This window comes from Chelonia mydas, chromosome 8 (assembly GCF_015237465.2).
Source record: "Chelonia mydas isolate rCheMyd1 chromosome 8, rCheMyd1.pri.v2, whole genome shotgun sequence".
Taxonomy (NCBI): Eukaryota; Metazoa; Chordata; order Testudines; family Cheloniidae; genus Chelonia; species Chelonia mydas.
Window position 1 is genome coordinate 8,633,099 of NC_057854.1, and position 27,984 is coordinate 8,661,082.

Below are 27,984 nucleotides of genomic sequence, written 5' to 3' on the forward strand. Positions count from 1 at the left end.
TATCTTGTCTCCTCATTGGTCATTTTGGTTAGGTGCCAGCGAGATTATCCTAGCTTCTTAACCCTTTACAGGTGAAAGGGTTTTTCCTCTGGCCAGGAGGGATTTTAAAGGTGTTTACCCTTCCCTTTATATTTATGACATGTACGCTGGGGAATTTGCCTCAATTTATGACCCTGGCGGCCATAGGCACAGCTGCATTGGTATAACCTCCAGTCCAGACAGGACAAAAGCACCATAAGCCATGATTTGCACCAGTGCAGCTTGTTTCCACCAATGCAAATAGTGTAGATGAGCAAAGCTGCTATCTGCTTGCACTGGTGTAGCTGGCTGTAATCAGGGTAAATCCTCAGTGTGAAGAAAGCCTAAGTTTGGTGCTGTTGTATAAGATTTGTTAGAGGAAGGCTGCTGTCGTGAACTCCGTGTTTTGCTCTAGGAATCCTTATGATGCATATGCTTTTATCATTCCACTGGCATTCTGGGGTTAATTAATTTGGTTAGAGCCCATTGATCTCCTGATGATGTTGTTAGTGTCCTTCAGTGACACTGAAATGCAAGTTGATCCTCCGAGCATGAGCAAGTGGCTAGGAGTGAGGTTAATGAGTTAATTACTTTTATAGACTTACCATAGAAACGATTTTCATGTTATCTGTAATTAGTGCTGTTCTTGCTCCTTGGGCTGGTTGTTCCTTCATGCACACAGGTGCATGCTGAATAATTAACTAATCAGCCCAGGAATAGTGGCCTTTGGTTTGTGATCTCTGAAACCGTACAAGTCCTTAACAGGAAGGTGCATGTGAGAAAAGCATGGACTGAGTTGTGAGAAGCCTGAGAAGAGGGTGCATTGTAGCTAGCCACCCACTGGGCCCGATCCTTCTCCTGATGGACTTGCTCCTGATTTACCTCAGGGAAAATACTGGAGGAGACTCACACCCCAGATTCCCAGAGCTGCAGATCAAGGTAAATAGCATTTAATTATGTAGTTAACATATTATAATGCAATCACAGAAAATATAGAGAGGGGGAAATACAGTCCCTGGAGCTGGTGTGTTACTGAATGTCTAGAACCAGGGAACTGATAATTCAGGTGGGGAATCTCCTTGGCTTCCCCCTATAAATAGTTCACTGAGGCAGAAAGAGAGTTTTGCATAGGGAAGTTCATGCACTAAATTCGAAGTCAGAGAAGACTTTGCCAGCAGGCAGCAGAAATGTCAGTTTCCTTTTCACACTAAGATTGCACCTGAATTTTGATTTATTAAACTGCTGCATGTTTTTGGTAACCAGAAACGGTTGACAAGTAGCTGGAAAGGGGATCTCTGGGCTTGATTCTGAAATCACTGAAACTGGTCTTACCGCAGAGTAACCAGTGCTTGTGTAATGCCCCTTCCTGTTCACCATCCCAATCTGGAGTTGTCCAGGATAGGATAAGTCTGCCTGGTGGCCTTTTCCACAGCTTTGGGGGACTGGGCCTGAGCTTCCTTAAGGCACTCTGCATTGGGTGCCATGTATATTCACCTCAGCCCAGGCCTATACACCAGGGACAAAGTTTTATTCTGTGAGGAAACATAGACCAGGATTGCAGTCCAGCTGCCTCCTTTCTGCTTGCCTTAGACTCCCAGATTCCATGCTAAAACTTCCTACTGGGGAGCAGTTCTCCCAACATGCAACGTGTTTGTAATCCCTACCCTACAACATGTAGTTTCCACCACAGCTGCTGAAGCACACAGGGCCTTGGGCTACACCCAAATTACAGGGGGGCTTGGAAGGGGCAGGGCCCCTGACTACTTTCAGGAGCTACCTCACTTCTGTCTGATGGACCCCTTACTTTCCACTACTTGTAAATTAAAGCAAGCCACTTGACGTTCAGGGTCTCTCCTCTACTTTTTTCCCCTCATAATTGGAGCAGTGAGTGTAGCTCCATTTGGCCAGATCTCAGATGGTGTAAATAGGTTTGGCTCTATTATAGCAGGAGTCAGTGGAACTATGCCGATTTGAGGATCTGGCCCAGGGATTTCAGTTGGCACTGGTCAGCTGTTTGAAGCAGCATCCGTGAGTGGATATGAGGAAGTATGGGACACAGAGGCTTGAAGAAATGAAGTGTATACTCCCTGCCTATAAAATCCAAAAAAGAGTTTGGCATTAAATCCCAAATGAGGCAGATCTTCCTGCCCACCCCCCCCCCACACACACCCCAATTTCACTTTACAAACTGTTCCCTTGGCATGAAACTTCACCCCAAACTGGTACGTCAGGGTCGCTGTGAGACCCATTCATATCTACTGCCATTCCGCCAAGCTCCAGGGTAATCTCCTGTTGTTAAGCGGGGATTTCACGTAGTTTTCATTTTCACCAGAGCTCCTTCAGCCAACACAAATAAATGGTAATGCAATGGTTCAGACTGTATATGGTGCATTTGCTGTAAAGAGGTAGCGTTTCAATATAGCGGACATTCTGTAGGACAAAAGCAAGCATACTAAATGTTCAGTTTTTCATGTGTCTGGGGAAACATGAGTGTTCTTTAGTTTCATCAAAAGTGAGGAACAGAGGCCTGGTTCTAATGATTTCCGCATTTCCAAGTGTATACTGCTTTGTAAATTGAGAGCAGGGGTATTTTTGAATGCTTTTATTCATAGATTCATAGATATTAAGATCAGAAGGGACCATTATGATCATCTAGTCTGACCTCCTGCACAATACAGGCTACGGACTCTCACCCCAGAGCTTATCTTATCTCAGTTACCAACGCAAATGCAAAGCAACTCTGTTGAAGTCAGTGGAAATATTCTGAATTTATACTGGCGCAGTTGAGATCAGAATCTTTCCCAATGTGCTTTTGTTGGTATGTCTTTGATGGGTGGACAGGTGCCTGTAAGGTGCAGTATAGTTCTCTATAATTGAATCCCTCTCTTCAATTATTATTACTTATTGCAGAAACATGATGGGGCTTAATCCAAGATCAGGTACCCCTTGTGCTTGGGACTGAACAAATGCATAATAAAGAAAACAGTCCTTGCCCCAGAGAGTTCCTGGTAACTCATCTCATCACTAATCTATCGATGACCTGTAACACGGACTACCAGAGCCATTGGAACACAAGGGCTAATGACAGAGTAATTGCTAGTCTGATTAAATATGCATTAGATATTTCATTTCACGTTTACTTGATCTTAAAATAGCTTTCTGGTTATTGATCACTAGTTAATTACAGCAGCAGATGCACCACAGTTAATTAAAGCATGGCAAATCTATAGTATGAAATCAGGTGTTCTCCTTTGTTAAGTAAGGTGCAGGGGGTTTCTAGCATACAACTGAAAGGAACTGGGGCAAAAGACTGAGAATCTGCATGGAGTTAAGTCTGCTGTGCAGCTCTCTTGGAGTTCTTGCACCCATTTGGTTGCCATTTCCATTGAGTGAGGAAATTGTTTGGACTGCCAGGGCTGTCTTGATGCAATAAAGAAATTGGGGGAAAAATATTCAGTACTGTGGCCCTAAACTGTTCGTGATCCCTTTCATATAGTTCAGGGAGGCTCTTGTATCATTTGTCCCAATATCTTAAGGCTAAAGTCTGACTGTTAAGGGTGCATCCTTCTGGTAGTGGTGAAGAGTTTGTGTCTTGCCATTTCATGTAACCCAAAGCCTTACATGGGAGCAATTGCACTGGTAATGAATATAAACTGTTAGACCACTTCCTGGGCTTTGCTAAGGCTGCTGTGGGCCGCTCCACCAGAGCAAAGCAGTCTGATCCCTGGCATGAGGATTCCCTTAGCAATGTAGTGGCTCCTACACCCCATCCCAGCTCCTTGTGTAGGGAGCAAGGCTGGAGGAAAGCGGACATGGTCAGGGCTTCTCTATGCTCACTCCCCAGCTGACAAAATGGCCCTTTGGGGGCCAGGCAGCCAGTGTGAAATCTAATAACTTCAATAAAACTATGCTGATTAACACTAGCTGAGGGTCAGAGACCAATGAATTTGAAGTGGCTATTGGAGAATATTTTCTGAAAGCGAAGTTTAAACGCATAGACCACAAATTGTAGAAATTATTTAGTGAATCATTGTGAATAATGAATGCTTTTGAGGAAATCATAAGCTTTTACGATCACGAACAGAAAGAGGCAACGGTTTTCAAATTATTTGCTAGGAATTTTTCACCCAGCATTGCTTTAATTGCACTGATTCAAGTTAAAGTGGTGCTGATTTGATATTTACTATGACATTAATACTCAGGAGGTTGCTCATGCCCAAAGGAATCTTGCTACCATATTAGTTTGGCTGGGAAAGATGAAACATGATCGTGCCTTGACTAGCACAGCAGTTTGCAGCACACTTTTCAAAAAGTGCTGATCAATAGATCAAAATGCCACAGTCTAAACATACTAATCAATTCTGAAAACCAAGATTAATCCTCTGATTCATATGTAATCATTTGAAATAATCCCCTTAGTTTACATAACCATAGTTATTCTGTATAGAGGCCTGTGAGGTACGTTAGTGTATTAGAAAAGGGGCGAAACATATGCTTTGACTAATTTTCTTGTTTTCTTTTGTATGCTTAGAACTAGCTAATTTAAAGAAATTTTAAACAGTAGAGTGGAGGGAGCACATTGTGGTTTTTTTTAAATCATTATTCAAAGCAATAATTGATTTTAAACTTACCGTATGTATGAAAACAGCTTTTCTATTAGTGTAGGATATCCTCTGTTATAAACCACTTTGTGCTTTACTTATAACGGAATTCATGTTGTTGTCCGGAGACAAGTTACATCAAAATATGATTCTTGGATGGTTTGAAAGTTTACGCTACAGTGTCAAGGAAACATATTGGCGCTAGGGAATGTTAATCTGACTAGCTCTGGAGTAAGCAAGAAGCACTCCATGCCTTTCCAGCAGTACACTTGCAAAAGGATGTTTGTCTGGCTTCTCCACCCAGAGAGCCTATTCAGCAGCCAGCTGGACCAGGCTGTGCAATCTTCCTCATTTAGGCCCGGAATTAGGAAAGCACTTGGGTACATGCTTAACTCTTAAGCTTAAAGGTAAGCACATGCTTACGTGCCTTACTGAATCGGGGGCTTTGCTTTGTAAGTGTCTTCTTTAGAGAACACCATTGGAATAGAGGCCCAATTCAACAGAGCACTTAAGTACGTGCCTATGTGATATGTCTGTCAATGGAGCTGGAGCACATGCTTCAGTGCTTTGCAGAATCAGGGCCAGAGAGAGCTGCAGGGAAGCTTAAAAGAGGGCCATCTCCTTCAGCTTCAGGAATCAGTGGGTGAAATTCTATGGCCTGTATGTAGAAGGTCAGACTAGATTATCATAATGGTGCCTTCTGGCCTTGAGATCTATGAACTTCAAAAGGTTCAGAAATCCAGTCTAGGAAACTACTAAAATAAAAATAAAAAGAAAGAAAGATAAATCTGCTGCTTATTTGAAACTCACCCAAACTATCTGACTCTTTTGGGGCTGCACAATTGGGCTCTGCCGTTTTTTTGAGAACTCAATGGGTCAAACTTTCATTTATGCTAGGGTGAATCCAGAGGCGCTCCAGCAAAGTCAGTAGAGTCATTTTGGACTTACTCTGTTATGAATGAAAGCAGAATTCATTGCAGTATTTTCCAGTTCTTGCACTTTCTGTTCCAACCAAAACCTGAAAGCTCTAATTAAAATACTGCCATTAAAAAATTAAGCAACCTTATTTCAACTCCTGGCTATAGCATTGAATCTGTTTTTCATTGTATCCAAACTGGGATTTACCCAACTCCAGCATATTTATCTCATAGGATGCACATTTGGTTCATTTACACCAAAAGTTATTTGCCACTTTTAAAGACACCCCTTCCCCTTCCCCCCCCCCCAACCCCCCAAAACAAACTTATTTTATGAAGACAGATCAGTTGAAGAATAACAACACAAGAATGGACAAAATGCACTCATGGCATTTTGTTCTTCTTTGCAATAGTGGGAGTATACAAAGCCCTGTTTTTGTCACTATTTTAGCATAGTAAAGGATTTATTTATTTATTTAGTAAAGCATTAATCTTTCTTGTTGGTAATAACATGCAAATTAGACACCTGCTCTAGGAATCTGTAGAGCTTTGTTCAGGTAGGTGGTATTGACATGTCAAATATTTGGACTTTAATTCAGAAAAATGGTGCCATTTTCATTTATCTCATCTAATGAAGAATGAAAGCGTGAGCTGATACGGCGCTGTCTAAAGCAGTGCAAATAAAAGTGAAAAACAATACATAGTCTAGCCACTAAATTACATGTGACATCTCATTTAAAAATAAACAGCCTGCAGGCATATGTCCAAGTGGTATTCATAGTATCTTTAAATCTTCTTTTGAATTCTCATTTAACTAGCAATTTGGCATCTTGGATGTTGGCTGTGAGACTGAAACCGCTATGTCTACAGATGTAACTCCAGCAAATGTCAAGTGGAAGAAAGCGAGAACTAATGGGAGCTGCATGGAAACATTGGCCCATGTGCTCCCCTCACCTCTGGTTCCATGCCATACAGTTCCCTGATCCCTTGCAAGTCCAGCTGCCTTCACTCTCTGGAGTCAGCCATCTGAGGATCTATGGGGGTAGCGGAGGGTGGAGCCAAAAGAATTGGTGCCTTTCCCCGCATTCAATCTCCCACTAGAATTTCCTTTGCAGGAGATGGTGTCCATGTTTGGACACCAAAGAGACTTTTATAGAGTACCTATCTAAGCTGCCCTGTCAGCATTAACTGCTGGAAGTTCCCTCTCCATACTATGTATCCCCACTCCTGAGGGGAGATTTCAGAGCGGCTGCTGGCAAGAGGGCCAGGGTGCTGAGGGATCGTCTCTTGCAATCGTCTGGGGGAAAGCAGCTGCAAAGCACTGGGGCACAAGACGTCTGCCCTGCCCAGCGAGTTTCCTTGTGACTGGCCCAGTCTCTGCAGCTGTCCTAATTCCACTGTGGATATTGGGACATCCTCATGTTAGCTGACTCACTCCCTCTGCGTGCTCTATGATGATGCAAGCCATGCACCTCATTGCACAATCTCTAGGAGGCCACTGAGTTTCAGCTAGACCCTATGTGAGAATTTCACTTACGTGGAGAAATTTGGGCCCTTGAGACTCATTCCTAGTATGTCCGCATATTTAGGATCAGATTGCGATACCGTTAGTTACCTTGGGTAGCACCGTGTCCACAAGCAGCCCCATGGCGGGGAAGTAGTACACAATGTGAGAAAAGGTATTGCAGGCTGGCCTGTGTTTTACTCTGAAAACGGATATCTCTGCCTTATGGGAAGGATGCTCCAGTATTTAGGATACTAGCCTAGCAACTGAGAAACCCATGTTCAATTCCTTGCTCTGCCCCAAACTTCTGGTATGACCTTGGTAAGTCCCTTAGTCTCTCTGTGCCTCAGTTCCCCCTCTGGGGACAATAGCACTGCCCTGCCTATGAGTGGTATTGTGGAGGAAAGTACGTTAAAGACTGGGAGAGACTAAGGTGGTGGGGCGCCATAGAAGTACCACAGATCGATTGTACTGGTTGCTTTATGCCGGCTTCGCTGGGATACAATTTTCCCTTTGCAATTCTGATATCTCAGCTGACTGAGTTATGCCCCTTTTGTAATGCGTAAACAGTCGTGCACAGAAACAGAGGCTTATGAATCAGCTCCAGAGATGAATTATGCAAATGCTATTATTTAATATATTCCTTGTGAAATGCTGGTGGCAGCTTGACAATTATCTTTTTTCCCTCCCTTACAAACAGGATCTTGCACTTTCCTTTAAAACTAAGGCAGGAAGGGTCTGTTTTTTTCAGGGTGTTGTTTTTGAACCGTTTCATGTCAGAGAGATCAAATGAATATTCGGATGCATGGCAAATTAATCAAACATTGTCATTTTCCCAGCGCTTCATGGTAATTAACTCTGGGCAGCTTCCTTTTCACTAGCAACAGGTGAAACAGACCCTGCCAACAGCCAGATTTCATCAATCTCAGAGGGTAGCCACATTTGCCATCCTTCCCTAGCCTGCTTTAAAGGCGCAGGGCAGGGGCCTGAGACAAAGCCCACTTAAAGTTAGTGGAAAACTCCCATTGGCTGAGGCCTCAAATCCTTTTGTCCAATGGGAAAACCTGTGGGAGGGGTCAGAAAACTCTGCGAGGGTCCCATTGTGGAGTTCCTACCAAATCATTCCCATGGGGAAGGGGAGACATGGTTCGCCCTTTTGAGGGCGAGCTGTGTTTTTGGCCAGGAGGCCTTGTGCCTTCATGCCAGCTGTGGGTTCCTCTTGTCCTCCCTCCATTCCAATGCCCTGCCCTAGCAGCAGCAGCCTCTGGAAGTCCACTCTCCCCAGAAGGGGCTCCAAGGGAAGGTAACAGCGGAGGGTGGAATTACCTTGGCGCCCTGATCTTCAGGGCGCTAGTGCTTTCTTCCCTCAGCCTGCCTACACCACAGTCCTCCCTGCATGGCCATCCCCAGGCCCATGGAGTGCCCACCACAGGATCTGAGGGAAGGACAGAACACTGCAGCAAAGCTGGCTGCTCATCCACCCCCACCGCTTTCCATGCAGATGGAGGGGGTACAGTCTGACCGCCCAGATTCCGCTCCTGGTTTCAAGGAGGAAATCCCAGCGCCAGTGATTTTGGCCCATTATTTTAGCCCTTACAGAACAACAGTCAAATAAACGTCAGGTCTCCTGCCGTTGCTCCAGTGAAATTCTTGCCAGATTGAGGACTGCGAGACTTAGCCCAGACAGAGTTCCTCATTGACCATTCACGGCACACCCAGCTGACTGCTCTTGCCTGCCTAAATCCCCTAGGCTCCTTTGAAATCTCAGCCTATAACAGTCAGCAGTGTGGAAAAACTCTGTATAGAAAGTGAACTCCAGGCATAATTGGAATATTCCCCCCACCAAACCACCTCAATTAGGGGCATTTAAGAGAATTCTTTCATGAATTGTAAAGCTGCACAGCTCTACTGGCTTGTTACATTTGGCCAAGCTTCTTCCCTACCACTTATTACCAACGTTGGTCCAGTCCCCTAATGTGTTAATCCAATATTTCTTTGCTTCTGCTTGATAGATGTCCGGCACAATTGCTACTGGAGCAGTGTTGTTCTCAGAATTTCCTGCCTTGGGGTCACCTGGAATTGAGCGCTTGAGTGATCACCTACTTCTTCAGCTTGCTCAGTCTTGTTTTGGAGTGAGAGAATAGTTGATGCCGTATCAACGTTCCAATGGTTCCCTCTCCCTTCTTAAAACCACAAATAGGGTGTGAAGCAATCGGACCCAGCATGCTGTGGTGGTGTTGTCACTAGCTAGTTGCGCATCTTGTGAAGTGACAATATCCAGAATGAACACAGGCTGGCACTTCTTCTGGAGAATATAAAATAATCTTTCGATGAAATATCTTCCTATTCTTACCATTAACTGTGTTTATCTTACACGGGCCTTATATTGAAAATAATAAGAAGCAATTGATATAAAATACTAAACAGCATTTTGAGATTTTTTACTTCTTTTTTTGTAAAATAATACTTTGGCTGGAAGGAGCTGCAGGAGGGCAAAGACCTCTGAGCACTTTACAAATGTTGTCTCCTAAAGGTTGGGGAGTGGCGTGGCTTCATAACATGCCTCTTTAAATTAATTTATAGCCTAGGGAAAGTGTGGGATTGCCCGCCCCACTGCCCTATGTTTTCTGGCCCTAGCAGGCACAAGCATCCCCACACTGCCAGCCTGCAGGGAGGGCAGAAGTGTTTTCATGCCCATGACATCTTTGGACTCTCTCAGCTGGGCATTTTGTGTAGACTGTAGTTCATTGTGAAATGCTGTGGATTTTCTTTTTCTGTGTAGACTTATCCTCAGGTGTTTGTATGACCTTCCCGCCCCCACCCCCAAATTACCGTAGTATCTGAGTGTCGCACAGGTTTCCCTGTATTTATCACATCCCCCCTAGAAAGCAGGGACGTACTAGGTTCCCTATTTTACAGATGGGGAACTGAGGCCGAGAGGCCCAGATCCAGAAAGGTATCAATGGAAGTTAGAAGCCTAAATATCTTTCTGGATCTGGAACAGAGAGACTAAGGCCTGGATCCACAAAGGGACTGGACTCAGAACCTCCCACTTCCCAGGGGGGTGTCCTAACCACTGGATTACAGAGTTGTTCTCTCTCTCTTGCCCAGTGACTGTCAGTATTTATCCACAGTGGTACAGTCATGCCAGGAAGTAGAAGACCGAGGGCCCAGTCACGCTGGTCCAATCACTCTCTCATTATTTATCCACAGTAGAACAGCTTCAACAGGGGAGACTGAGGATGCACCACATCAGAATATCCCATAGCCCAGTGATTTGAGCACTCTCCTGAGAGGTGGGAGACCCCTCCTCTTCTGGAGAAAGATTTGAATAGGGAAGTGAACCTAGCACTCCCACATCCAGTGGTGCTGGCAGCAGGGGTTGAAATAGTAATAACAAACATCAAATATCTGGTTTCCATGGTTTTCATGTAGCCATCCCCACTATAAAAATTGTTCTAGCCCAAATCTCAGCTGAGCGCTCTAACCTCTGGGCTGAAAGTTATAAACTAGATGGTATCACCACCAGCCAACTTTTGCCTGGCACCCAATCTGGTAGGCAGCTTGTGAACGTGCCTACCAGGTAGGCATTTGTCCGCTTATCTTTCCCCAGTTCATGGCTTGCTCAGGGGCTTAGGCAGAAGATAGGCCTCCGGACCCCCAGAGCAGAGCAGCAGTGCACATGTGCAGAAGCAGAAACTTAGGCACCATGAGAAATTTTACCCTGGAAACTTAGGTGCCGACTGGGTTCAGCAGGAGTTTTGTGAATTGCAGTGGAGCATAAACCTGAGACTTAAGCACCAAACCCCCAGGCTTAGACGTCTTGGTATTTTTGTGGATCGGGGCTTAAGTGACTTGCCCAAGGTTACACAGAGAGTCTGGGGGGGATCAGGGAACTGAACCCCAGTTCTCCTGAGTCCCAGCTGAACACTCTAACCATTAGAATCTAACCCCTCCTCTGGTTACAGACACCATTTCTCATTACCAATCCTCTGGGTGGATAAACAATGCAAGAGTGATTGGAGCAGGGGGACTGGGTCTGTGTTCCCAGGTGGGTGCTTTCCCATCCAGTCTCCACTCCCACAATTAACTCACTGAATGACATGAAAAACATCCTGTTGTTTTGAGCAGTGGATTCATCAATATGGTTAGTAATGAGCTTTGGCTTGTTTCAGAAATGTAACAAGCGTGCCAGAGTGGCAGGAAGTCACCAGTAACTAGTGGGACTGCACGGCATTTGATCCATCTCAGCTGGCATGCTCCCTGCTGGAGAAGATGATACTATAGAAATGGGGATATGGGATTGGAATGTTCTCGTGAGGACTGTTTCTGATGGCCACTCTATGGTAGTGCAGAGCAATCTGGTTGGAGGCAATTGGCAGCTATAAAAATACAAGCAGAGCAACTCATGCATTTAGGACATACCCGTGGTAATGCACGCTGAGCTCCTGCTAAGCCCGGGTGTCAGGAACTGACGGTGAGTCTTCGTATGGCCTCATGCTCACCACTGGCCCTGCTTGGAAACTTGGGTCTCAGTCTAAGGGACACAGCAGTCACCTTTGCAGGTACACAAATTAGGGCACCGGTCCTGCAAAGAGACTGGTTTCCACCTTGCACTTGGCTGGTTATTAGAATGATCGGAAATTATTGTATTTTAATCGAGTCTTAAACAATGGCACCTTCTAGGAAAAGAGAATTTTAAAAAACCTCCTGAGCTAAGGCAAGGCACCACATCCCACTGTTTAGCCAGGGATGATGGGATACGTGAGGCATTCTTTTACAGCAGAATGTGAGAGAAAATGGCAGCAGGGAATAGAGTCTCAGTTTAAATAATGAGCTCCCCATGCTGCCCGACAGATGGTCATTGTCTCAGAGATGTGAAATCTCTTTGGAGGGGTCAGAGAGCTTGTATTTTCATGGAAGAATGAGGGAGCGGCGCGGGTCCAAACACATGCCGTGTTTTTCACATTTTTCCAGTGGTATTCCCAGCTGTCTCTTCTCTACCCTTGAGCAGATCTGATCCCTTCCAGATCTCTCATGAGTTTGGCTTCACTCTATGAAAGGAAAAATCAAACGCTAATGGGAGTGTGACTAATATTCAAAGAGTCATTATAATGCCCCTTCAGCGCCTTTATTTGTTTGAAAGACACTCAAATCCAATGCCAGAAAACATCTTAGGCTGAATGTGCCTTGACATGCGTAGAGTTGGCTGCAGTCCAGCTTCCAGTTATCTCTGCCCCAGGGCCGTCTGCAGGACTCAACGTTTGGGAAGGCAGATGGGATGGCAAAGAATTTATTAATGTGGTAGGGCAACTTCCTAGGCACTTCCCTACTCACTGCATACATTTTTATTTCATTTTAAGTACTCAAGATTATGCAGTTGGGCGGTGCTCTGTTTTACCCCCTTAATTATTCTGTCAATACTGGTGGTAAACGAACACATTTCCAGCATGTGCAGTGGGTTCTTTTCCTGGTGTCAGCTGAAGACTTCTTGGATGTTTCATGATATCTTAGTTGGGCTGGGGTGGGGTGGGGTGGGGAAGAACTCTTCTGTGGAGGGGCAGCTGTCCTCCAGCCCACGTGTCTGTGCTGCCCTGCCCTGCTGCTTGTGGCTATCATTGCTATAATCATAAAGGAAGGTAAAATGAATATGGTCTTGTCCCATGCCAAGAAACAAGATGGAACAGTTTAGGTGCTTATGGTGCCCACCACCATAGTGTCTGAGGAGCATGCTGCTTCTTGCTACATAGCTGCAAGGTATGTAATTACTGTCCGATCAACCATCTGCTAAAATTGGGAGTATCTTGATGCTAGTGTGCCAGACAAACTCTTAGCATAGCACAGGCCATATTTACCTAAGACCTTCCTCTTTATACGCATATGGGCCAGATCGTCCATTGCTCTGCATCTTATATACTGTTGACACTCGTGCAAGGTAGGTATTGATCCTTCCACTCTGGTAGCACTTTGCACTGGTATAATGATGACACAAAGTGCAGCGCAATGGAAAATCAGGCCTACAGATATCCAACTCAACCATTTGTGGAGTCCCCTCTCTGTAACCTGATCCAGCTTTCATGGAGCAGGATGCGGGTAGGTTTCTGTGATGGATTTTCAAAACTGTAAAACTAGAAATGCACGGAACAGCCAAGCAGTTAGAAGCCTAAGAAAGGTGGCTTCCTTCTCTCTTTGTGGTTTGGTAGCTGAGCCATGCTTCCCACCAATTCAGCACATTCTTATAAATCATCGCAGCATGCTTTTTAATCTCTGGGTAGCAACATGTTCGAAGGAAGCCCAATCAATCAACACCCGCCTTTCACGATGGCTCAACGACGGGTGTCAGATTCCCATCTGCTTCTGATGCCAGGAAGAGAGATGCGTTGCCACTTAAAATGAGAGCGTGCCTATCCGGCAGCGGAATCCTTCATTTCCTGCGCTGTCGCCCTGACTGATCTCTTCCCTGACAAGTTTGGAAGATTAAAAACAAAGCAGTCTGGTGGTGACACTTTTTTTCATGTAGTTAATTGCTTGTTGTTTGCTAGATTGCCTGCTGTTTTTGTAATCACCCTGCTCTGACTGGCATGGTGGCTGAGAGACCAACAGATGTGGGTGATTCCACACCCTTGGCAGCCCTCTAGCCTGGCCTACCCCAGAGGATTTTTGGGCATCGACATGTCCACACACGCTACAAAGTGATTTGTGGTGGCACCTCTCCTTGCTGATATTTGCTTCCTCACCCTGTCGCTTACCTGGTGGTAGAGACCCCTTCCACAGTCTCTGAGGAGGGAAGACCCGCCCAGCCATCCCTGCAGCATTGCTGCTGGTAACCCACGCAGCTTTATCAACCACGGTCACTTTAATCAGCAAGTGCCATGGCCCCTGCACCCGGCAGCTCTAGTCAGCGAGTAGGGGCCTCCTTCCCTTTGGGCTCTGGCATCATAATAAAACACCCATGGCTGGCCTGTGCCGGCTGGCCCGTGCCAGCTGACCCAGGCTCGTGGTGCTCGGGCCACAGGGTTATAAAAATTGCAGTGTAGATGTCCGGGCTTGGGCTGTAGCCCAGGGTCTGGAAACTGGCATCTACTCTGCAATTGTGTAACCCCATACCCTGAGCGCTGCGAGCCTGAGGCAGCTGACATGGCCAGCCATGGGTGCTTTATTGCAGTGTAGATGTACCCACAGGGGCCACGTGCTCAGGCTGCGCCCTGGGCCTGTCCCCCAGCCCAGAACTGATTCTCGGTCTAGCATGTCATGGCAGCCTCTGTGGCACCAGCACATGCCCTCTGGCTGCTCCTGCAGCCTCTTCTCCAACGGCAATTCCATACTCGAACTGGAGGAGAGCTGGCAGCAGGGTCAGCTCTCGAGCCAACCAGGGGAAGAAGCCAGTTCCTTCTCTCTGCCCCTCTCCAGCCTATCAGGACTCCAGGGGTCAGGTCAGCTTTCCGTCACAGCACTGCTCTGCAGTGGGGCCTCTGCAGCCAGCAAGGAGGGACGCAGGTGGTTTGGTTTGTTCCACTTTGGCCAGATGCTTAGGGCATGTCTACATGCACAATTGCACTGGTGTAACTTCGGATGTGATTTTAAACCACTTTTGTTAAACCCGTGCCCACGGCTGTGTGGATGCCCTTATTTCACAGTATTGCCAGCCCTAAACAACTGGCCTAAAAATTGTGAGTTTTTTTTAAACACCAGTACATTTGGGGGGGTTTTCCCTTGCCATTTGATTTCTAAGCCTTTTGGATGCACTCATATCATATGTTCAAGCTTTTCCTGGCAGCCAAGAGGGCTAGAAACTTTTAGAATGAAAGCTGAGATTCTCACATAATCACTTCACTCCAGGAGTTGGGGCTTGTAGGAAAACACCAATCTTGCAATAGAATTGGGAGAGTGGGAAAATTCCATCCAAACCATAATAAGCCCAGCTTACTTTAAATCTATTAAGAATGGGATTAGGCTAAACCAAAATAAGCTGCCCCGAAACTGAAATAAGAATGTCCACATATGGGTTCACCGGTTTAACTAAAGTGGTTTAACTAAACCAACAGAAATTTGGGTGTAGACAAAGCCTCCGTTTCCTTCTAACCCCATGCAATAAAGGCATGACAGGCCGGGCTGCTGCTAAAAGCAGGATCTGAGATTGTCAGAACCACTGGGGGATGCAGATACCCAATTCCCGTTAATTACAAGGGATTTGGATACCGATTCCCGTTAGGTGGCTCTGAAAATCTTTCTTTATTTTCTGGCTCCATGACGTGGGTCAGAGTCATATGACACAAGGCAGTATCCAGGGATCCTATTCCGCCTTCACAAGCACTGGTGAACATGTATCCATCAAGAGACATCAGTACTGCCGATGGTTTGTTTTGGGACACCACGGAGGATGCTAGAGAAAAGGCGGGGAGGAATCCATATATCCCAGTCTCTTGGTGAATTAAAATAAGTATTGTGGCTCTGTCTTTTTTGCGTTTTTTCTCCGCCGAAGACCCACCCCTTGTTCTGCTCTTCTGCCTTCACGATTCCTAGCAGCTAGAGCGTTAACATTTTGAGCAACTTGAGTCATGTTGGGATAGATTAGTCACCGTGCTGAGCACCCACAGCTCCCATTGACTCCTGCTGGATCTGCAGGTGCCAAGCGCTTCTGAAGATGAGGCCCCAGATCACCTCCCTCCCTCCCCCCCCCCAAATTAGTGCACACTTTAAAAACAAAATGTTGGTGTAGGTGCGTGCTTGGACCCCTTCCGGTGTTCTGCTGCTCTTGCCCTTCTCTGGCCCGCAGAGGCTGTCACTCTTCATAAAAAGCCTGCCTTGTATGTATTGGCTTTTAGCAGGGTTAGCTGCTGCAAACCAGAGAGACGTTCTGCAGAGACGTCCATCTGGAAGTGAGAGTCAGGGCATTAGAGGAGGGGCTCTGTTAGGGTGACCAGATGTCCCCATTTTATAGGGACAGTCCTGATTTTTGGGTATTTTTCTTATATAGGCCGCTATTACCCCCTACCCCCGTCCTGGTTTTTCACACTTGCTGTCTGGTCACCCTAGGCTCTGTGCAGCAGAGCAGCTGGCAGTCTGTAGCGTTGACAGGGAGACAAACCTGCAGGGGGAAAAAATGGTTTCTTTTTAAAGGTGAACTTTCTAAATTTAGCTCCAAAGCGGCTAAAGAAGATTACTGACTTTTTTTAGTAGGTCAACTGATAGGCTGCATATTCTCAAAGTCACCAGGGATGTGTGGGGAGCAAAGCAATACATAAAAACTTCATACTGTACAACCCTCATCAGTCCCAACATGTGAGCCCTACTGGGGCAGACTGCCACTTCGTATATGTTTGTACAGCACCTCACACAATGGGCCGTTATTATTTAACATTTAATGTAAAACATGTAAATGTTAAATAATAATGGCCCAGGATACTCGCAATGAGCTGGCGAAGCTCCCACATGCAGCAAAGGAAGCATAATACCTCCTTACTTATAATCATCATTACACCTCCGTTATAGACTAAACCTAGATTTGCCTGGGTCCAAAGACCCAAAGCCTAGAAAACTGAGTATCAAGGGAAGCTCCCACTAAAAGAACTGATGTGGAGGATAAAGGGTTTCTGGAGCAGAGTCCTACCAGGGAGAAATGTGACATGCATTCATGTCTCTTCAGCTCTGTAGCCTCCAGTTTATACATTTAATGGTATGATGATAATGCGCTGGGGCATTCAGAGCACAAGTTGATGTTTTGTCTCCCGATCTTTTTTTTTTTTTTTTTTTTCGGTTGCACTAAAAATCTGCCCTGCAGCTCTCAGATTAATTAAATGCTGACAGTCAGCGAAAGCAGGAGAGGATAATATCTTTCCTGCCCTTTATATATGTTAGACAGCTTCAAATACATAATGCCCCTAGGAAATAAACATGTTCCATTCGGCAAAATCAATAAGGCAGAAATCTCTATGGAACTCTATCATATTGTAAATAGACTAAAAACACTGTATCTGGTGGGAATGAGTGTTTCACTCTCCATATGGCATATGCATTTGTTTTGTAATTCAGTGTCTTTATCTTTACTAGCTGTTATAGTTGCTAATTTTCATTCCTTTGCCTGTAATAATGAATCCTCACTTTTTTCACACATACCTGTTCTATTTGTTTAAGTACCTAAGAAGTCAGCTACTTTCTGCAATGTTTAGAATAGCACAAATAAACTACAACTCAGTTGTAGCCCTATACCAAATTTTCTTATTCTGATTTAAGTACAGCCTCTAACCCCAAAAAGCATACGTTGGGTTTTTCATTTTCTGCCTCAGATAGCATGTGCTCTGTCTATCACACGCAAAGTTTCCTCCTTGATCCAGTTTTGCAGCCGTTTGCATCCAATAACTGTTCTCCTAGAAGTTCTTTCCCTGAAGAGCTGGCAGCTGGGGCTACAGCTGCAGACTCAGGACAGCTAGAAAGAGTTACATCAATAATCTGACGCTAACCAAGACTAAAGCCTGCACCGTTCATGTGGCTAATCTAAATCAATAGAAGATAAATTAATCCTTTGGCATTTTCTCTCTAAAAGGGCCAGTCACCCTGGGACTCATTGAAGCCTGACCATGTGTTTGGCCCTAGTTCATTGAATTTCCTAAATCATGGTACAGGAACTTCTGTTTTTCCTGTTCTTGTCTATGCAGTTTGTTCTGATGCACCAGAAAAGTTGGATGACTCCTCCTCAGTAAATGAATATTCGTGACTTTGGGACACCTTCTACTGCTCTTGCTCATATCGTGTTGTACTCACTACACTTAGCCCTAATGAAACCAATGGGACTACTTCTGCAGTAATGTACTCTCCCATGGGGCAGGGTTTGGAATCTGTCTCCGTCGTAGCTAAAGGCCTTCATGGAAAATTTGGGATTTGGAGCTATCGAAATGACAAATCTCTTCTATGAATAATATGTTTCCATAGGGAACACATAGCAATACCTTGACAAATCGTGTCAACATAAGACCTGCAGAAATGAAGGCATGAAGATAGGAAATACGTATGGAGCGCATGTCAGACTGAAAGACTAAGAGGACGGGCATTGGGCTAATGCGTGAATGGATGAAGGAGTCCCGCTCTTCCCTCACAGGCAGAGAATTAGCTCTGTGAAGAGCTAGTGGCACACTCAGGGCCCCTAGCAGCAGAAAAGCCTAACCTCCTGCAAGCGAGGGCTCCAGAGAACCTGCCCAGCCTGGAAAGTGGGCAGCGCTGGCAAAGGAGGGAGTGTGGCCAGGATGCTGAGTCTGCACCCAGCACCAGCAGGGCTTCTGCGAAAGTCTCGTTGACCTTGAGTGGCAGAACCCCCACAGGAGGCGGGTGGTGGAAATGGCACTGTCCTCTCTGGGGGTGGGGATGCTTCTCCATGGCATACGGGCCCGTGTTGGAACAGATGTGCAATTTTCACCCCTCTGCACTGGGGCTGTAAACCCAGCTCCTTCCATTGGTTTATCCTGAAACTATTCGCAGCCTCCAGCTCAGTGGAACCTGGTAACCAAGATACCGCCCTGGGGGAAGCTGATCTCTTGCTGTCCCACAAGCACAGGATGAAGGAGGGCCTTGGTAGCAAAATTAGAGTATTCACTTGTATTTTATATAGACAAAAGGGCAGATCCTCAGCTTGTGTAAATCAGTGTAGCTCCATTGAAGTCAATGGGCCTCTGCTGACTTATATCTGCTGACAATCTGCATCATAAAGCCAAATATTTTGTGCTGCTCCAAGCTCCCTGCAGCTCTATGGCCTGCAGTAGAGTCTTAGAGTGGCGAAGCAGGTACAGAATTGTGCCTGTTACTCTTTTCCCTTTAGTTACTGTCTCTAGCTGATCTGTGAGGCTGATGATTTGTAAAAGAACCAGACAGCAGAAAGGTTTGTTTCCTTGGGAAGTACAGCAAGGCAAAATTTTGCTGGGAAGTCCTCGTGCTTATTAGTGTCATTGTCACACGTGACTGGAGACCTGCAGCTTCTCTATTACACAGAAAACCCAAGCTCTCGAACACTTACTGTTCATGTGCTTAAATATAAAAGAGTCCTGTTGATTTCCCTGGGACTAGTCCTGTGTGTAAAGTTTTTCACTAGTTTATGCCTTTGCAGAGCTGGGATCCAATTTACAAATCCAAACAAAGTGGTGGTCAGGGAATGCATTTCGTTATAAGGGGTCAGAGGTTAATGCCCCTTTCCAAAATCCATAACAACCTGACTCAGAATCTGTGCTTGGGAAATCTTTTCATCTTGCTTTTTGAATGTTTTCCAGGAATGTTCTGCTCTCGTTCCCACTCCAGGATTGCTAAATATATTCCAGGTTTGGACTTTAGACCCCAGTTTATTTTTAATGTTGTTTTCGGTATCGGTGACTCTTTCTTCCCAGGACATGACATGATTTGTACTCCTTACTAGCTGCCTTTCCTCCTCTTGGAGCAGTGTCAGGATCCTTTGCAGAGGCATCTGTCTGCTGCACAACCTCTAGGGGTATATCTGCACTGCAGTTCAACACCTGCAGCTGGTCCATGTCGCCTGACTCAGGCTTGTGGGGCTACATTTGGGCTCGGGCTGGAGCCCAGGCTCTGGGTGCCTCCCCCAGCCTAGGGTGCCCGAGCTCGGGCTCCAACCTGAGCCTGAATGTCTTCACAGCAATTTTTAACCCTGCGGGCCCAAGTCAGCTGACTCCTGCCAGCTGCGGGTGTTGAATTGCAGTGTAGACGTACCCAGAGGCAGTGAGAGTGCTCTGTGCTAGCCTGGGGCTAACAGCCCACGGTGAGTTAAAACTGTCAGGAGAGCAAAACTTATGAGGGGAAAACAGGCCATTAGTCCTCTTACAAATGATCAATAAAGTATCTCCCCTCTGGCTGTTTTTTTTTTTTAAATGACTAATTAAAACCAATATCCGTTAGCTTAGGGAGCGGAAGCCGTGTCTGAATTAGAGCAGGCAGCAGGGAATCAGCACTCCTGAGTTCTATTCTTGGGTCTGCCATTGGCGTGCTGTGAGAACTTTCTCAATTTGCTAATCTCTCTCTGCCTCAGTTTACCTGCTTGTGGAACTAATAATACTTATAAGAGTATGAAATAATGTTTACAAAGGACTTCTAGCTCCTTAGATATTAAAAAGGGTACACAATACTTTCATATAGCAAGGTAGGAAGTTATGGAGTCTTAGTTTTCCTCTGCTTGTCTGCCAGTGTTTAGCAGATCTCCATTTGTTGTTCCCTGCATCTAATCAAAACAGGTAGAACGTGTTGATTGTTTAGATTCCTATAATGAAAATTTAAAGACATTATTGTTATTATTAATAGGGTATTAGGTGGAGGAATGTTGGCTAGGACAGGGAACCATACAAGTTTTGCTGGCTTCAATATGCCTGTGATAATTTTTATGGTATGATTAAGCACTGTGACCGCGTGTCTAGTGTGGGCAGAGTTTTTAATCAAACTGGGGCATAATTTTGGCCAACTGAGTAGCAGAGAGCGAGCCCTGAACTATGCAGTGTTTGTTCACTGGTTCCCCAAAGGGACCCTACCAGTTTATTCAGGAAACAATTTCTTGATCTTTTGAACTACTTTAGTGAGATGGTATTTGTTGGCAATCCCTAGATACTCTGGCTCTGGATCATATGCCAACTGCTGACCATTCCAAAAAATGTTAAGCTCAAGTTGGCTCTGAGCATGGCATAAGTGGGAGCATGTTGACATGGTCATTGACGTACTTTGTTTCAGTCTCCATTTCTTACAATATGTCTATGGCAGCCTTATCTTTATTCAGATTTTCTTCCATCTTTTGGGAGTCGTGGTCCCTTGAGACCAAGCTAATATTGTCAGCAGCCATCCAGCACGTGTGCAGTCATCCGGCATGTGTGCAGCCATTACATGAACCACCTGGAAATGGCGTACAGTAGGTCGTTGGTGAATACATTGAATAAAATTGATGCCAGCATTGAGCCTTCCAGAAGTCAGTTCTTCTGGATTCTCCAGGTGATGGTTTTGTGGCTGAGATCCACCTGAAAACGTCTTTCTCAGGACACCAGCTCCGTCACCATGACATCCCATTTAGGATGAGCTCTTGATGTCTTGCACAGCAGACTAGTGTGGCAGATGGTGTCATAGGCTGCTGTAGGGTCAAAAAAGAGAGCTCCAATTTTCTTCTGGTCTTGAAATCCATTCTCAAAATAAGTAGGGAGTACTTGGTACTGGTGATTCGATTTGGTCAAAAACCTGCTTTGCAATCGTTCAAAAGTTGTTCTCTCATGGGCATAATTCTCCATAAGATCATCCACTGCAGGAGTTTGTAGCTACAACTCAGAAGTGATACTGGGTGACAGCTGGCTGCAGCAAAACGTATATGGCCAGCGCTGCACACTCTCCATCCAGTGATAACACCTTCAGTTGACTGTAGCGGTCAAAATGGGAGAGAACCTCTGACACTACCAAGAACTCTCACCTCATTACCAGGCCGGATGAACAGCTCCCGGGCTTTGGGCTCCCATGTTGCCTCTGGAGCCATCTTAACAGGTTCAAGGGTTGTGGGCTTTGCTAAGCCAAGACCTACCATGCCTGGGGCACTGGGGAGGACGCTGTACACATGCTGGATGGCTGCTCATTTCTTGGTGATCAGCCTGTAGGTCTTCCCAAGTTGAACACTGCTCAGAGGCCATTGACTGGCTCAAGACCATTTAGCAGTTCTGTTTTGTTCTTTTCTAAACCTTGCCTTGCTTGTCTTGCCCACATGCAATCTCTCTCTCTCTCTCTCTCTCTCTCTCTAATATTTATTAATAATTATTATTTATATTAAATTGTTTCCTGAATTACTGAAAGTAATACATAAATTGATTGTTATTCTGCGGATATTGTCTGTGGATGGTCTTTTCCTAGGTCATAGCTAGGACCACCAAAAATGTGGAATAGAGCGTACATTCTCCAGTGTGTATTTGTGAAGGATAATGGGTTAAGATTGACTGACTGAAGTGCAGACTTCTGTTTCATTTGCGAGCAGTGAGTTAACCGAGTTTATATTTCTCTACTTGACCTTGATATGGAAATTCACTCTTTATTTAATGTTTATAGGTCTCCAGGGTCAAATCGTGGCTTTTGTGATGCAAAACATTGCTAACATGATGACTGTGTCATGACTTGACAACATCCTCTTCCCAGCAGCACCATGATCAAAGTAAAGAAAATATTTTTAATACTACATTACTCAGTAACTATCCATAGCCGCTTTGGAATGGTGGACTTCGCCTCAGGAATGACTGCACCTCAAACAAATGTCAGCTGGCCACAGAGCAAAGCTCTGTTCCTACAGGGATGACATTTGCCCATTTGACGTTCTTGCAACACTTGCTGCTGACTAACTCACAGCTATAGCCCTAGGGCTAGCTCTACTTCACTCCCCCCCACCCCAAGCTGTGGATCATGTACCTTGATAGTGACCAAGATAAACCAGACTCAATGAACAATGTTAGCGCTTTGGAAATGGTGGAGTTAGAGATCCAAGTGCAGATTCTGTTAGTAAAGGGACAAAGCCTTTAACATGGTAGGTCTGCATTTGATACAGAGCTGATGTATGATGAATTTTGTCAGGATAAAGGCAGGTAGAAGGGTTAAAGATGAGACCAATTCTTGTTCCTTTGTGGCTTTATCTCTATGATTGCTTTTCATATCTTGTTTACTGTGGTTAGCAGAGCAGCTATAATATGGAGTGTTAGGTGCAATAAATCTTGTCATTGTGCACAGCACGCTTTTCATCAGAGCGCAAGGAAATGCAAGGTAAGCATTCGAAGGAAATCTCTATATAATCATATATAATGCCAAATAGCCAGTAGATTTTAACGGAAATTATAATATAGTGAAGATTACATTGTATTGTAACTTAATATGTCCTGGGTATATTAATAGGGCCCTACCACAGCCATGAAATTAACGACCATGAAAAATGTGTCACAGACCGTGAAATCTGGTCTTCCCCCTGTGAAATCTGGTCTTGTGTGCTTTTACCATATACTACACAGATTTCACGGGGGAGACCAGCGTTTCTCAGATTGGGGCTCCTGACCCAAAAGGGAGTTGCGGAAGGGGTCACAAAGTTATTCTAGGTCATGATCCACCCTTACTTCTGTGCTGCCTTCAGAGCTGGGTGGCTGGAGAGGGGTGGCTGCTGACTGAGGGTCCAGCTCTGCGGGCAGCAGCGCAGAAGTAAGGGTGGCGATACCATACTGTGCCATCCTTACTTCTGTGCTGCTGCTGGTTCCCAGCCAGCAGCCGCCACTTTCCAGCTGTCCAGCCCTGGAGGCAGTGCCGCCGCAGACAGCAGTGCAGAAGTAAGGGTAGCAGGACCGCAACCCCCCCTACAATAACCTTGCAAACCCCCCCCCACACACACACAACTCCTTTTTGGGATGGGACCCCTACAATTACAACACTGTGACATTTCCATTTTAAATAGCTGAAATTATGACATTTATTATTTAAAATCCTATGGCCGTGAAATTGACCAAAATGGACGGTGAATTTGGTAGGGCCCTAACTTCTTTTAGTCCTAATAAAGGCACCAACTATGGGTCTTCCCTTACAGAATTTCTCTGTTGATTACAATGCTGCCCACTTAGCCAAAAGTGATCATCAATTTAAATAAATTTTCCCCCTTCTACTTGAGATCTACATTTAAACTTTTGGCAGATGAGATCTCTGATGAGATTTCTGCAATCCAATAAATCCCACCATACTGAGGAAATTGTCTCTGTATTTACTTAAAAGCCAAGATTTATTTTATTTTATTTTGCCTTGCAACAGAGGCCTGTGACTCCAAAGGAAAATGCCACATATCAAAAATGCAGATTCAAATTGCACTAATATCCTTTGCATTTGCTTTCCAGCTAAATTTACTTTCCATTTTGAGAAGTGTGGTTTGTACATCCAAATGTCATAGGATAGAGATTGGGGTTTTCTTTTTTGTTTGATTTACAAGCTTTAATGAAAAATGGTATTCGTCGTTGTTGGGTTTTTAGGTCAGACCTGCTTGTAAAAATTCCAAAGTTGATGAATGATGATCAATTCTAGTGGCTGTAATTACTTAAAATTGATAGGTTTCAGAGTAACAGCCGTGTTAGTCTGTATTCGCAAAAAGTCTCTTAGGTGCCACAAGTACTCCTTTTCTAACCAATTTATTTGAGCATGAGCTTTTGTGAGCTACATTGCATCTGATAAAGTGAGCTGTAGCTCACGAAAGCTCATGCTCAAATAAATTGGTTAGTCTCTAAGGTGCCACAAGTACTCCTTTTCTTTTTAAAATTGATACTTTTCAGACAGTTGTACTAAGTGTTATTGGCTCATGCTGGTAACTGAGCATCAGGTTTTAGGATTCTGTGTGCACGAAAAGTATAACTGGGTTAAAAAAAGAATTAGATAAGTTCATGGAGGTCCATCAATGGCTATTAGCCAAGATGATCAGAGTCATAATCCCATGATCTGGGTGTCCCTACACCTGCAACTGCCAGAAGCTGGGACTGGACGACTGGACATAGGCTCCGACTCCGTGAATGCTTCACCGGCAGCCTTGCTATCAGCGCCTTCTCCTCCCGCCAGTGCCTCTCTCCCACCAGCAGCCCTGCCGATCAGTGCCTCCTGCTCTCCCCCCCACACATCCCACCCACCAGGATCAGCTGTTCGTGGTGTGCAGGAGGCACTGGGAGGGAAGGGGAGGAGCGGGGATGGGGTGCACTCGGGGCAGGGGGCGGAACAGGGTGGGAAGAGGCAGGATAGGGGCAGGGTGGGGATAGGGCTTTGCGGGAGGGAGTGGAGTAGGGACAGGGCCTAGAGCGGAGCCAGGGGGAAGCACCTCCCCTTCCCCCCGGCACATTAGAAACTCTGCGCGTATGCGACAGGGGATTGGTCACTCAAAATTGTCCTGTTCTGTTCATTCCCCCATTGGCCGCTGTCAGAAGACAGGATACTGTACTAGATGGACCACTGGTCTGATCCAGTATGGCTGTTCTTATGTTCTCAGGTATTGCGCTTTCCTGCTAACTTACCCGGCATCCAGACCAGCTGGGTAGCATTAGTTCCAACTCTGGAGTATAAAAGGCTTTCAGTCTCTCTGAGGCAAAAGGGAGAGGGAAGGAGGGAAAGGAAATTCTGCAGGAAGATCTCCAAGGTACAGTCAACTCAGGAGGGAACTCGGGATAAGGTGTTTGCTTCTTCAGGGCTTTGTGCCGGAAGAAAGGTAAGAACCAGGAAGGGGAATGAATCTGAGCCTGTGGTATGTGTCCTCTGCTTAGCGTGGGGAGGCTTTCAGCTGCTTATGGCAGCACAATGTATATACCATTTCTCTGTGGAGATGGCCAGTCAGGAAGGGATTGATAGAGCTCTTCAGCATTTTCGCATTTGTAACTAATTGGAACGGCCTTTATTTGTTAAAATTCAACCCCCAGGACATTTACACCACTTCTGGGGGAATCCGAGAATTGTCAGAGATGCAGATGTCAACCTATGAAACTTTTGGAGCCTGCACTTCATGTTGTGTCCTCCACCTGCGCCAGGAGACTTCGGCGGTCGCTCTGCTAGTGTTGTGCCAGGCATTCATGGGTCAACAAGTCATGTGCTCTGCAGCTCTGCTCTCCAAGAGGGAGAGAAATAGAAGAGAGTGCTTGTAAAAATGGAGATCAATTTAGCTGTGCTTGTGAAGGTGTCAGCTGAAGTGACCGATGCTAGTGCAACCAGAGAGCCAATTGCTAAAAATCCCAACTTCCAATGCAAGGATACTTTGGAACCTATTGTAATGTTATCATCCATTTGGAGAACTTGTTTTGGTTTCTGGAGCCCATCTGCATTGTTTGGAAGCTTGTTGGTGTTAGCGTAACATGTAACAATAAGTGTCAAACTATTTCCCAGGAACGCAAGTGATTTATTCTACTGAGCCAACTTCTACACTGATTTATGTTTTATAACATCGCCCACTATGTATTTAAGGACAAATGCTACTCACAAAAACTATATCCTCTACAAAAGACTGTCTAATTGGCACAGCTAGAAAGAGGCGGAATAAAGATTGCATGCTAAGAATGTCTAATCCTAAGCCTGGAGCATGGCCAGTGATTTTTGGCACTTGCTTCTCATGAAATGCTGACTCATTTGCATTGTAGTTAGTAACTTTGATTCATGACTCTCCCTTCAAGAGGCCTGGACCCTCTCAAGCCTCCTCTTTTTCCATACTGCCTTCTATGCTGTCCCTTGCACTCTGTGGTTACTGCTCCTTGAAGTAGGAGCCATGTCTTCCACTATCTTTGTACGTCGCTGAGCTCCACAAGAAACAATGAAGCGGGAGAGGTAATGTAGACTAGTGGTCCCAGCAGGCAGCTGACAAGTGGGACAGTGCAGTTCATAGATTCCAAGGCCAGAAGGGACAACTGTGATCATTTTTTTTGACCTCTGATAGAACACAGGCCATAGAACTTCCACAAAGTAATTCCTCGATTTAAAAATGGTCAGTGATGGAAAATCCACCACAACCCTTGTAAATCGTTCCAATGGTCAATAAATGGTTCTATTGCCACCTCTCACACTGGCTCCCTGTATGACCGTGAGCCATTACCTGAATCATTCTGTGCCTCAGTTTCCCCATCAGTGAAATGGGGACAACCATACAGAAGTGTTGAGACTTAGCTCAGGTAAATGAAGGCATGTTCAAATCCTTGGGTGAAAGACACTATATATCTGCAAATCACAGTGGTTAAGTAGCAGGGCAAAAGGAAGTTGTTACAGCTGTGATATTAGTTTGGCAAATGCTAAACTACACCAAAGTGTATTTTTCTTTTCCATTGAAAGGAGATTTCTTGGCTTGATCCCTTCTGTCTGTTGTGCCTGAGATGTATAGTACACGTGAAATAGGAGCACAACAAACTGGAGGAATTTAGGTAGGAAAAATAGGTACCTGCCCCACCCTACCAGCAAGTTCCACCAAATTCATTTCACCCAGGCACCCCAAAGCCACAGGGAAAGCTGATGTGCGTCTCCGCCACAGTCTGCTCTGGGAGCAAGGAAGGAGCCCTGGAGCTGCGAGGGTCCAGTTGCAAAGCAGAAGGAAGGGGCATCGTACTTAGATAACCTGTTCTCCTGCAGGTCTCCAGGACCTGTGCAGACTTCAGGGATCCACAATTTGGGGAGTGGAACTCCCGCTTCTTCCATGGAAGGCACAATACCTCTCTTTAAAATGTAGAGATCCCTTGGAATTCTCCAAGTTTTAATTCAGTATTTGCACAGCCCTACATGGCTATTCCTGTGTAGGGAGAAATGGGGCCCATAACCAAGTGGTAGAATTCATACCAGCTGTTTATCTATGAATAGACTGGAAAGCACCTAGAGCTGCAAGGAGCTAAATAACAGCAGATTGTCCTTCTGTGTTTTATTATTATTTACTTGTTCATTATTTTTTCTTCTTGGTGCTGTACAGGATCAAAATAAAGATAAGTCCCTCTGCCCTAAGGAGCAGAATGAAAACGGAATGTGACAGTGGCATTGGGTAAAATTCAGAGCGAATGTAAGTGGGTGAAGCACCATTGAAGTCAACGAGATAATACCCTCTTTCACCAGCTCTCTGCCTCTATACACCAGCTTACATAAATGTTGGTTAGAAATTGCAAGAGTTTTCCAGAGAAGGTCCAATAAATGTAACAGAAACATGCTGAAACTAACCTAGTTAAGTGATGTCAAATCGTACCAAGAGTTCTAACGAAGCAGGTGATGTGCATCATACTGAACTCCGCAAGCTTTCAGAATGTCATTAAAAATCCAACTTAACTCTGACAGAGAGTTCAAGAAGAAACTGCCTCTTTTTTTTTTTTTTTGCAACTAACATAGCCATTAAAATGATTTTCTTCAATGTGTGACAGTCTGAGTACGTCTGCACTTATAAAAGAAAAAAAAAACAACCCTGTGTAAAATTCCTTAACTGGAATTAATC

The 27,984-nt window shown here is 45.1% G+C and overlaps 1 long non-coding RNA gene across 1 annotated transcript; it reads left to right on the forward strand.

Moving 5' to 3' along the window:
* Nucleotides 1-74: 74 nt before the first annotated feature.
* On the forward strand, nucleotides 75-27,903 carry LOC122466814. Its single transcript, XR_006292653.1, has 2 exons — nucleotides 75-957; nucleotides 25,457-27,903. It is a non-coding gene; the product is annotated as an uncharacterized LOC122466814 (long non-coding RNA).
* The last annotated feature ends 81 nt before the right edge of the window (nucleotides 27,904-27,984 follow it).